Here is a 12,411-nt window from a genome sequence, read left to right as displayed (position 1 = left end):
ACTCCTTTATGCCTTCCAGTATGGTCATATCCAAACATTCACACATGAGAATAAATTTTCACACTTTAAAATGTCTACTTTAAATTACTATTAAGTCTTTTGTGTGCACACATATGTGTTTGTTTTACAACTACATAGTAAGGTTATATTATCTTTGACTTTAAATTCAGGACAGTACATTACAAAATATGTATTATTAAAAGAGAGAGATGAATCTGATGGAGTAGAAAATCCTTGGCCTAAAGTCTCCCAGTCTTTGTTCAGAACCTGTGCTGAAAACTCCTTGTTCTCATTTTTGGAGGCATACATGCCGTCTCTTTGCCAGCCTTCTAGAATCTGTCCTGGAATCAATATGGACAGTTGACAGAACTCCTTTTTTGGAAGATTGTTTTAATGTTTCCAGGCTCTTAACGTCCTTCTTAACAGTCCTCTAACAGTCAGTTCTGTTCAGTCGCTCAGTCATGTCCGACTCTTTGCGACCGCATGAATCGCAGCACGCCAGGCCTCCCTGTCCATCACCAACTCCCGGAGTTCACTGAGACTCACGTCCATCGACTCAGTGATGCCATCCAGCCATCTCATTCTCTGTCGTCCCCTTCTCCTCCTGCCCCCAATCCCTCCCAGCATCAGAGTCCTTTCCAATGAGTCAACTCTTCGCATGAGGTGGCCAAAGTACTGGAGCTTCAGTTTTAGCACCATTCCTTCCAAAGAAATCCCAGGGCTGATCTCCTTTAGAATGGACTGGTTGGATCTCCTTGCAGTCCAAGGGACTCTCAGGAGTCTTCTCCAACACCATAATTCAAAAGCATCAATTCTTCTGCGCTCAGCTTTTTTCACAGTCCAACTCTCACATCCATACATGACCACTGGAAAAACCATAGCCTTGACTAGACGGACCTTTGTTGGCAAAGTAATGTCTCTGCTTTTGAATATGCTATCTAGGTTGGTCATAACTTTTCTTCCAAGGAGTAAGCGTCTTTTAATTTCATGGCTGCAGTCACCATCTGCAGTGATTTTGGAGCCCAGAAAAACAAAAGTCTGACACTGTTTCCACTGTTTCCCCATCTATTTCCCATGAAGTGATGGGACTGGATGCCATGATCTTTGTATTCTGAATGTTGAGCTTTAAGCCAACTTTTTCACTCTCCACTTTTCTTTCATCAAGAGACTTTTTAGTTCCTCTTCACTTTCTGCCATAAGAGTGGTGTCATCTGCATATCTGAGGTTATTGATATTTCTCCCAGCAATCTTGATTCCAGCTTGTGCTTCTTCCAGCCCAGTGTTTCTCATGACGTACTCTGCATAGAAGTTAAATAAGCAGGGTGACAATATACAGCCTTGACGAACTCCTTTTCCTATTTGGAACCAGTCTGTTGTGCCATGTCCAGTTCTAACTGTTGCTTCCTGACCTGCATATAGGTTTCTCAAGAGGCAGGTCAGGTGGTCTGGTATTCCCATCTCTTTGTTCTCCATAATAACTCAAAAATCAGTATCTAAGGAATTACATCTCCAAATATTCTCAGGGCCCTTGTATGTACCTCCTTTTAGTCAGGAAACTAGAATTCATTTCGAGCAGCATTTCCTTAAATCCTCCCACCCAAATAAGGCAGGGGCTTCTTGTTAACTTTTTGTTTTGTTTTAAATGAAAAATTAAGCCACTCAGTTTAGTTTAACATAGAGTATTAAAATGACTATATAGGGCTTCCCAGGTGACATTAGTGGTAAAGAACCCATCTACCAATGCAAGTTAGATGTAAGAGACCTGGGTTCGATCTCGTGGTCAGGAAAATCCCCTTGGAGGGCATGGCAATCCTCTCCAGTATTCTTGGCTGGAGAATCCCATGGACAGAGAAGCCTGGCAGGCTGCAGTCCATAGGGTTGGACAGTCGAATACGACTGAAGCGTGATTATATACAATTATAAATGATTATATAGTCCAGACCAAGGAAACAAAACATTTCTCCTAAGAAAGCAAGCCTAAGATTTGCCAAAGGAAAACAGATAATATGATATCAACAGATGGTGAGAGGACCAATTTGCAAGTGCAAAACTAAGCTGGTCCTAGGTAAATTGGTGAAGTTAGCCAGCTCCAGCATTTGTGAGGGTTTTCTTTTCACTGCCACAAGCACTTGTCTCCTCCCTTCTTTGCCCTGATAGAAGATGGCTTTGGTAAGAAAAAATAGAGATAGAAACTGTGTTATAATACCAAAATACTGAGAAGGGTTTCCTATTAGTAAGACAAATGCAATCATCTCTATACCCACAGTTCACATGTTAGGTCCTTCCTCTGCCTTTCAGAGAAAAATGGAGAAGGAAAGAGCAACCCACTCCAGTATTCATGCCTGGAAAATCCCATGGACTGAGGAGCCTGGTGGGCTACAGTCCATGGGGTTGCAAAGAGTTGGACACAACTGAGTGAATTCTGTGTGTGTTCAGAGAAAAAAACAAACTCTGGCAGAGGTAACAATGTTAACCCACTGAGGTACTGATATGATTCCTTAGTGGAAGGCACTGATTCCACTAAGATATACATTCCTCCTATCTCTTGTTACCTTCTTAGACATTTCACACTGTGGTCTTTCAACTTTATTTTTCCTATCATGATATTTATTTATCTGAAATGTAAATGTCAGAATCAGAAGAAGCTGGGTAGGGGTCTTCTTGGAGTTATGATGAGGAACTTTCCTGTGAATGTGAAGATAAATGGAAAAGTCTTCAAAACTTATCTGAGTACCCAATGTAGTAAATGGCAGCATGAGATGGAGTTGCTCAGATTTGACTACCCTCAGGACAACTGCCCTTTGCCTTTAACCTGTGGCTTGGCTATCACCAGAAACCTGTTCTTGTGACTGGACTTTAGAGATGACCAGGATGAAAAGGACAAGGGCTTTCAAACTTTTGCTATCTCATAACTTAAAAAAATTTCACTTCAGATACCTGAAAGTAGAGAATCTGATGGCCCTTCCAATCAGTGCAGTAATTTAAAAGAGTTATCTGAACTGTATCTCAGCAAACACAAGGCTCACTCTTTTCGAGTCATTAGACCAAGACCCTCTAGTAGCAAAAACACAACTCTGGCTAGGGAAGCACATACACAAAATGACTTAGAAGAGGCCACTAGGGTTTGTTTGTTTAAGTATTTTTTAACACCAAAAGTATTTTATATTGGGGTACAGCTGATTAACAACGGTGTGGTAGTTTCAGGTAAAAAGCCATATATAGGCATCTATCCATTCTCCTCCAAAACCCTCTCCCCTGCAGGCTGCCACATAACATTGAGCAAAGCTCCATATGCTATACAATAGGTCTTTGTTGGTTATCCATTTTAAATACAACAGTGTGTACATGACCATCCCAAAGTCCCTAGCTATCCCTTCCCCCACAGCAACCATAAGTTCGTTTTCTAAGTCTGTGAGTGTGTTTTGTAAGTAAGTTCATTTGTATCATTTCTTTTTAGATTCCACACACAAGGGGTATCATATGATATTTCTCCTTCTCTGTCTGATTACTTCACTCAGTATGACACTCTCTAGGTCCATCCATGTTGCTACAAATGGCCTTATTTCATTCTTTTTAATGGCTGAGTAATATTCCATTGTATATATGTACCACATCTTCTTTATCCATTCCTCTGTTGACGGACATTTAGGTTGCTTCCATGTCTTAGATATTGTAAAGAGTGCTGCAATGAATGGGCCATGTTTTCCTCTGGATATATGCCCAGGAGTGGGATTGCAGGGTCATGTGATAGCTCCATTTTTAGTTTTTTAAGGAACTTCCAAGTGGCTGCACCAATTTATATTCCCACCAACAGTGCAGTAGGGTCCCCTTCTCACCACACCCTCTCCAGCATTTGTTGCTTGTGGACTTTTTGATGATACCATTCTGACTGGAGTGAGGAGTTTCACTGTAGTTTTAATTTGCATTTCTCTAATAACTAGCGATGTGGAACATCTGTTCATGTGTCTATTGGCCATCTCTATGTCCTCTTTGGAGAAAATCTATTCATGTCTTCTGCCCATTTTTTAAGTGGGTTATTTTGTTTTGATGCTGTTAAGCATCATAAGCTGTTCATAAATTTTAGAGACTAATCCCTTATTGGGAACATCATTTGCAAATATTTTCTCCCAATCTGTGGGTTGTCTACACATTTTATTATTTCCTTTGCTGTGCAAAAACTTTTGAGCTTAAGTAGGTCCTGTATGTTTATTTTTGCTTTTATTTCCATTATTCGGGGAGATGGATCAAAAATGATGTTGCTGTGATTTATGTCAGAGAGTGGTCTGCCTTATGTTTTCCTCTAGGATTAAACTGTCCAATCTCACATTTATGTTCTTAATCCATTTTGAACTTATTTTTGTGCATGGAGTTAGGGACTGATCTAACTTCATTTTTTTATATGGGGCTGTCCAGTTTACCCAGCACCATTTGTTGAAGAGACTGTCTTTCCAACATTGTATAGTCTTGCCTACTTTGTCAGAGATTGCAATTGACCATAGGTGCACAGGCTTATTTATGGGTTTTCTATCCTGTTCCATTGATCTATATTTCTATTTTTGTGCCAGTACCATACTGTTTTGATGACTGTAACTTTGTAGTGTAGCCTGAAGTCAAAGAGCCTGATTCCTCCAGCTCTATTTTTCAAGACTTGCTTTGGCTGTTCGGGGTCTTTTGTGTCTCCATACAAATTCTTAGATTTTTTTTGTTCTCTATGAAAAATGCCATTGGTCATTTGATAGGGATTGCACTGAATCTGTAAACTGCCTTGGGTACTATAGTCATTTAGACAATACTCATTCTTCCAATCCATGAACATGGTTTATCTTTCCATCTGTTTATGTCCTCTTCGATTTCTTTCATCAGCATCTTATAGTTTTCAGAGTATAGGTCTTTTGTCTCCTTAGATAGGTTTATTCCTAAGTATTTTTCTTTTTGATGCAATGGTAAATGGAACTTCTTGAATTTCTCTTTCTGATCTTTCATTGTTAGTGTATAGAAATGCAACTGATTTCTGTGTATTAATTTTGTAACCTTAAACTTTACCAAATTCATTGATGAGTTCTAGTAGTTTTCTGGTAGCATTTTTAGGACCTTCTAAGTATAGTATCATGTCATTTGCAAACAGTGACAGTTTAACTTCTTTTCCAATTTGGATTCCCTTTACTTCTTTTTCTTCTCTGATTGCTATAGCTAGGACTTCCAAAACTATGTTGAATAAAAGTGCTGAGAGTGGACATTCTTGTCTTGTTCCTGATCTTAGAGGGAATGCTTTCAGCTTTTCACCACCGATTATGAAACTAGCTGTAGGTTTGTCACATATGGCCTTTATTATGTTGAGGTATGTACCCTCTATACCCACTTTCTGGAGAGGTTTTATCATACATGGGCACTGAATTTTGTCAAAACCTTTTCCTGCATCTATTGAGATGATCATATGGCTTTTATTCTTCAATTTGTTGATATGGCGTATCACACTGATTTTTTGATGCTGAAACATCCTTGCATCTGTGGGATGAATCCCACTTGATCATGGTGTATGATCTTTTTAATGTATTATTGGATACAGATGGCTAGTATTTTGTTGAGGATTTCTGCATATATGTTCATCAGTGATACTGGCCTGTAATTTCTTCCTTTTGTGGTATCCTTGTCTGGTTTTGGTATTGGGGTGATGGTGGCCAGGAGAGGCCACAGGGGGTTTTATTCAATTTAAATCTTACCAACTGATTAGCTCTAAAATGGGTACTAATATCCTTATTTTGCAGATGAATAAACTGAGACTCAAAGAAAGATGAAGGTAGGACTCAGATTCTAAATCTTTCTAAACCACTCTGGTTATTGTCTACTTGGACACAATTTACCTTGAAGGATTAACCAGGAAGCTATATGGCTTAAAGCCAGATGTTCTACAGATAACTTACAACCTTTTTCCCCCCTGTTACTTACATCTAGGTTTGGTATCAAAACCTAAAAAAAAAAAATCAATTCTTCCAAACTTACAATTAATGTGGCTATGCTCTTTTGTTGTTGTTTAGTTGCTAAGTCATGTCTGACTCTTTTGTGACCCCAGGGACTGTAGTCTACCAGGCTCCTCTGTCCATGGGATTTCCCAGGCAAGAATACTGGAGAGGGTTGCCATTTTAATCTCCAGATCTTTCCAACTCAGGGATGGGTTCACATCTCCTGCATTGGCAGGCGGATTCTTTATCACTGAGCCATCAGGAAAACCCTGTGGCTATGCTCTACAATGCAGGAATTTAGAAACCTTGACTACTCTTTGCAACATCTGTTGAAGCATCTCACCTCATGAGGCTTCACAACTTTCATGCATGCATGCTAAGTAGCTTCAGTTGTTTCCAACTCTTTGTGACCCTATGGACGGTGCCCTTCTCCAGGGGATCTTCCTGACCCAGGTATGGAACCTGAGTCTCTTGTGTCTCCTGCACTGGCAGGTGGGTTCTTTACCACTAGCTCCACCTGGGAGAGGTTAATTTCTAAGTCAACTATTAAAGCATATGGACCTGTATCTGACCAGACACAGCCTATCTGCTCTCCATAACACTTACCAAAATCTAATTTGAGAGAATATTTATAGAGACTGTTCAGTCCATCCACAATGAATTCTTTTTAGTGCTGGCCTAAGTAGTACCTCTTGCCTCCTGCCTGGCTTCCCTGATGGCTGCTGCATTCATATCCTACACCACCATCTGACAGACTTCTTAGCAATGTGGATCCTCATCTGTAGCAAAAATAAATGTAACACATTTAGAAAAACTCAGTGGTGGATCTGTGAAGATTCACAGGACACCATGGTGGCACCACACATCAACTGAGAGCCATAATTTTAGTCTCTAAAATGTATTACTCCATTGAGCTGCTCCTCAGAGCAGTGTACTGAACCATCCCTATGTTCATCCTAGCCATAACCATCACTGCATTCCTCGCCCCACTGCATATCTATGTGTGTGTGCTCAGTCTTGTTCGACTCTTTGCAACCCCATGGACTGTAGCCTACCAGGCACCTCGGTCCATGGAGTTTCCCAGGCAAGAATACTTGAGTGAGTTGCCACTTTCTCCTCCAAGGGATCTTCCATACCCAAGGATTGAACCTGTGTCTCCTGTGTTTCCTGCATTGGCAGGCAGATTCTTTACCACTACGCCACCTGGGAAGCTCATATACTCTTTACCAAATATTTCATTGGTTCTGTGTGGTTATTAACAAGGAATTTTATATGAAACAGCTCTCTACAGTTGTCAAAATGATCATTCTCTATTCTGCATGGTATCCTCTAGGACTCATGAGAAAAATCTCTTTTTGGTCTTAGTATTAGAACAGTTGCTTCTTCCAATCAACTCAGTATTATAAGTATGAATATGAATCATATAATTGATTATGATCTTTACTTTGGCACTAGAAAGCTCAGAATGAAATCTGTGGCCCAACCCTCAGATTTCTCTCTGCTTGAATTCGTCACTTATTTTTATATAATAAGGTATGTTGTGAAAGCTACCTTAAAATCATTTTGGAAAAGGATGGGGTATAAATAATAAACCACCCTCTTTTAGGCGGACATTTCAGTTGTTTGCAACTTTTTACTACTACACTACTAAGATAAAAATTAAGCAGATTTTACCTTTTATTTATTTATTTTTTATATTTACAGAGTTCCATCGTTTGTGAAACAGAGACTCTGTTTCTTTCAGACTGATCTCACAGAAAGCAGTAGAAGAGCAGTCACTTGGATGGCGAGGAGGTTAGTGGACCTGTGACTCTCAGGAACTTTCCTGCAGTGGCCACAGCTGGGGAAGGGGTGGTGTCTACCCGTTGGTTCTGTCTCCACCCTGCTCAAGGACCACCCTCTTGTGGTTCTGACCTCTCTGACCTTGCCCCTCGGGGGACCTCTTGACTTGGCTGTTGTCATTCCCAATTCATGGATCATGCCTCTTCCTAGAGAAACCTGAGAATTCCTCAAACTGGAAGCTTCAGACGTTCCAAGAGCAAACCAGTTAGTGCTTTGAATTCACATGTTAACAAACAAGTTATTTAGCATCACTCCAAAAGAGTACATGAATTACCTCTAACAGGTAGGAATATGGATGGATAGTTGTTGTTGTTTAGTGGCTAAGTCGTGTTCAACTCTTTTGCGACCCCATGGACTACTGCCATCCTCTGTCCATGGAATTTTCCAGGCAAGAATACTGCAGTGGGTTGCCATTTCCTTCTCCAGATTTTTACCTTTTATACTGTTAATTTTTCTAACCAGTTATTGCTATATTAGGAAAGCTTTTCATTTTTGTATCCTTATTATGTATTTACCTATGTTACTGAACTCACTGATTTTAACACATTTTTAGGAATTTTGGGGGGGTTCTATAATCTCAATGAGAGCCTCTTTCTTAAAACGGTAACTCTTATTTCTCTCATCTTCCTATATTAGCTAGAACTGCCAGAATTACATGAAATAATATTAGAGTTGTCAAGCTTCTGTTCCCATTAGAAAATGCCTCTAGTTTTTCATCCTTGAACATGATGCTGATTGTTAGACTGAAATATTATATGCTTTGGGGCTTCCCAGGTGGCACTAGTGGTAAGGAACCCACCTGCCAATGCAGGAGACATAAGAGACACAAGTTCAATCCCTAGGTGGGGAAGATCCCCTGGAGAAGGGTATGGCTATGCACTCCAGTATTCTTGCCTGGAGAATCCCATGGACAGAGGAGCCTGGCAAGCTATAGTCCACAGGGTCACAAACAGTCGGACATGACTGACGTGACTTAACACGTACATTATATGCTTTGAATTCTGATTGTCTCTATATATTGAGTTTTATTTTTCTTATTTGACAGATTAATGAGATATAACACATTTTACAATTTTAAGCCATCTTTTTATTCCTAATATAGGCTCTATTTGGTGGTAGAAAATTGTTCTTTAAATGTTTTTTAAACTCTACTAAATTTGATTGGTTATATTAATTTTAGATGAAATAATCATTGCACATGCATGTAATATTTACATGCCCTACGCTAAGCACTGGAGTAGAGATAAAAGTGAAATGGTTAAGTGGTAAAACTATTCTGTATGATACTGTAATAAATGGCATTACACATTTGTCAAAATCCACAGAATTGCACAAAGAGTAAACCTTAATGTAAACTATGGACTTCAGTTAATAATAATACATCAATATTGGTTTATCAATTATAATACATAAACCACACTTGTGCAAGATGTTAATAATAGGGAAACTATACAGAAGGGAGAGGATGTACATGGGAATTCTCTGATTCCCATTTCCCATCAAAAATTATTTGATCAATTTTTCTGTAAGCCTCAACTTGCTCTTAAAAAATAGTCCAATAACAATAATAAAAGTGGTAATAATAATAATAAAGAATGATTGGGGGACTTCCCTGGTGGTCCAGTGCTTAAGAATCAGCCTGCCAATGCAGGGCACACGGGTTCAATCCCTGGTCCAGGAAGATCCCTCATGACTTAGGGCAACTACTGAGCACTCTAGAGCCTGTAAGCCACAACACAAGAAGCCACCACAATGAGAAGCCCTCATACCACAACCAGAAAGTGGCCCCTGTTGCAGCAACTAAAGAAAGTTGTGTGCAGCAGCTAAGACCAAAAAAAAAAAGCAAATAATGACTGAGGAAAAAGTGATTGAAAACAAATTAGGACTGGAGATCAAATTGAAACAGAGTGGCAGATCCTTTAAAAAAAAAAAAACTTACAAATTATAATATTTTTGGGGGAAACAGTGATGCCCAAACACCTCAGGCTTCTACAGGACTCTGGTTGCCACTGACATCTTTGTATGATCTTTCCTCTCTCTGGTTCCAACACTCCTGATTTTTTAAGACAAGTATTTCCTGCCTTAATACTTAATACAGAAAAAAACAATGACTTACCACATGAAAATGCAAATGGTCTCATTCAGGAAGACTGTCTCTTCAGCTCTGCCTAGGAAATAGCTATACTACCTGAACTCACTGCAAACACTGTCCAGGATATACAATACTTACAAACTACAAGTTCCTTATCCAAATTTGGCTTCTAAGAGAGACCAGATCTAAGTATAAATCGGGCAACACAGATCATGGCTAAAGTGACCTACAGTTCAGGCAAGCAGTTTGGAGCCAGACAATATAGTATTATAAGATAGCAAGATAATAAAGATTTATAAGCAGATGACATATCAATTTTTATTACAAAGATTTTCATTACAAAATATTTTAGATAAAAGGATAAAGAAATAATGTAGTAGATACTCTTATATCCACCCCCTAGATTTAGCAAATCTAACATTTTGCCATGTTTGTGTCTCATTAGTGTACCTGACAAAACATGGTCCGCTAGAGAAGGGGAATGGCAAACCACTTCAGTGTTCTTGCCTTGTGATCCACAGAGGCAAAGGCTTTGGCGTAGTCAATAAAGCAGAAGTAGATGTTTTTTTGGAACTCTCTTGCTTTTCCGATGACCCAACAGATACTGGCAATTTAACCTCTAGTTCCTCTGCCTTTTCTACACACAGTTAGTTTTCCACAACAAACTGTGGAAAATTCTTAAAGAGATGGGAATACCAAACCACCTGACCTGCCTCCTGAGAAATCAATATGCAGGTTAAGAAGCAACAGTTAGAACTGAATATGGAACAACAGACTGGTTCCAAATCAGGAAAGGAGTACATCAAGGCTGTATACTGTCACCCTGCTTATTTAACTTATATGCAGAGTACATCATGAGAAATGATGGGCTGGATGAAGCACAAGCTGGAGTCAAGATTGCCAGGAGAAATATTAGTAACCTCAAATATGCAGATGACACCACTGTTATGGCAGAAAGCGAAGAAAAACTAAAGACCCTCTTGATGAAAGTGAAAGAGCAGAGTGAAAAAGCTGGCTTAAAACAACATTCAGAAAACTAAGATCATGGCATCTGGTCGCATCACTTCATGGCAAATAGATGGGGAAACACTGGAAACACTGAGAGGTTTTATTTTGGGGGGAGCTCCAAAATCACTGCAGAAGGTGACTGCAGCCATGAAATTAAAAGACGCTTGCTCCTTGGAAGAAAAGTTATGACCAACTTAGACAGCATATTAAAAAGCAGAGACATTACTTTGCCAACAAAGGTCCATATAGTCAAAGCTATGGTTTTTCCAGCAGTCATATATGGATATGAGAGTTGGACTATAAAGAAAGTTGAATGCTGAAAAACTGATGCTTTTGAACTGTGGTGTTGGAGAAGACTCCCTTGAGTCCCTTCTAAGAGTCCCTTGGACTGCAAGGAGATCCAACCAGTCAATCCTAAAGGAAATCAGTGCTGAATATTCATTGGCAGGAGTGATGCTGAAGCTGAAACTCAATACTTTGGCCGCTTCATGTGAAGAACTGACTCACTGGAAAAGACCCTGATGCTGGGAAAGATTGAAGGCGGGAGGAGAAGGGGATGACAGAGGATGGGATGGTTGAATGGCATCACCAACTGTATGGACATGAGTTGGAGTAAGCTCCGGGAGTTGGTGATGGACAGGGAAGCCTGGCGTGCTGCCGTCCATGGGGTCACAAAGAGTCAGACACGACTGAGCAACTGAACTAAACTGATTCTTACCTTGAGAACCCCCAGAATAGTATGAAAGGCAAAAAGATATAAAGACTGGAAGATGAGACCCACCCCCCAACCTTGGCTTGGCAGATGTCCAATATGCTACTGGGGAAGAGTGGTGAAAGAGCTGCAGAAAGAATGAAGAGGCTGAGCCAAAGCGGAAACAATGCCCAGTTGGGGATGTGCCTGGTGGTGAAAGTCAAGTCCAATGCTGCAAAGAACAATATTACATAGGAACCTGGAATGTTAGGTCCATGAATCAACGTAAATTGGATGTGGCCAAACAGGAGATGCAAGAGTGAACATTGACATTTTAGGAATCAGTGAAGTAAAATGGACAGGAATGGGAGGATTTAATTCAGATGACCATTATATCTACTACTGTGGGCAAGAATCCCTTAGGAAGAATGAACAGCCCTCACAGTTAACAAAAGAGTCCAAAATGCAGTACCTGGGTGCAATCTAAAGAAAAAAAAACCTGACAGAATGATATCAGTTCACTTCCAGGGCAAACTATTCAACATCAAAGTAATCCAAGTCTATGCCCCAATCACTAAGGCTGAAGAAGCTGAAGTCAAACAGATCTACGAAGATCTACAAGACCTCTTAGAACTAACACCAAAAAAAGATGTTAGAACTAACATCTTTAGAACTAACACCAAGAAAAGATCCTTTTCATCATAGGGAGTGAAGTGAGTGAAAATCGCTCAGTCGTGTCTAAGTCTTTGCAATCCTATGGACTGCAGCCTGCCAGGGTCCTCTGTCCATGGAATTCTCCAGGCAAGAATACTAGAGTG

General features: G+C 39.9%; 1 protein-coding gene across 7 annotated transcripts in view; it reads right to left on the bottom strand.

The window, feature by feature from the left end:
• Positions 1-12,411, bottom strand: part of UBOX5 (U-box domain containing 5) — a 46,682-nt gene that overhangs the window by 11,171 nt on the left and 23,100 nt on the right. The window contains exon 3 of one of the 7 annotated variants that reach the window (XM_070381309.1): positions 6,567-6,739. The exons of 5 other annotated variants lie outside the window; for them this stretch is intronic. The gene's annotated coding sequence lies outside the window, so the exon portion shown is untranslated. The remainder of the gene's footprint in view (positions 1-6,566; positions 6,740-12,411) is intronic. One more of the 7 variants, XM_070381310.1, reaches the window with a different exon arrangement.

The sequence above is a fragment of the Bos mutus genome, chromosome 13, assembly GCF_027580195.1.
Source record: "Bos mutus isolate GX-2022 chromosome 13, NWIPB_WYAK_1.1, whole genome shotgun sequence".
NCBI lineage: Eukaryota > Metazoa > Chordata > Mammalia > Artiodactyla > Bovidae > Bos > Bos mutus.
Note: the sequence above shows the minus strand (reverse complement) of the source record. Positions and strands in the feature narration are given on the sequence as shown.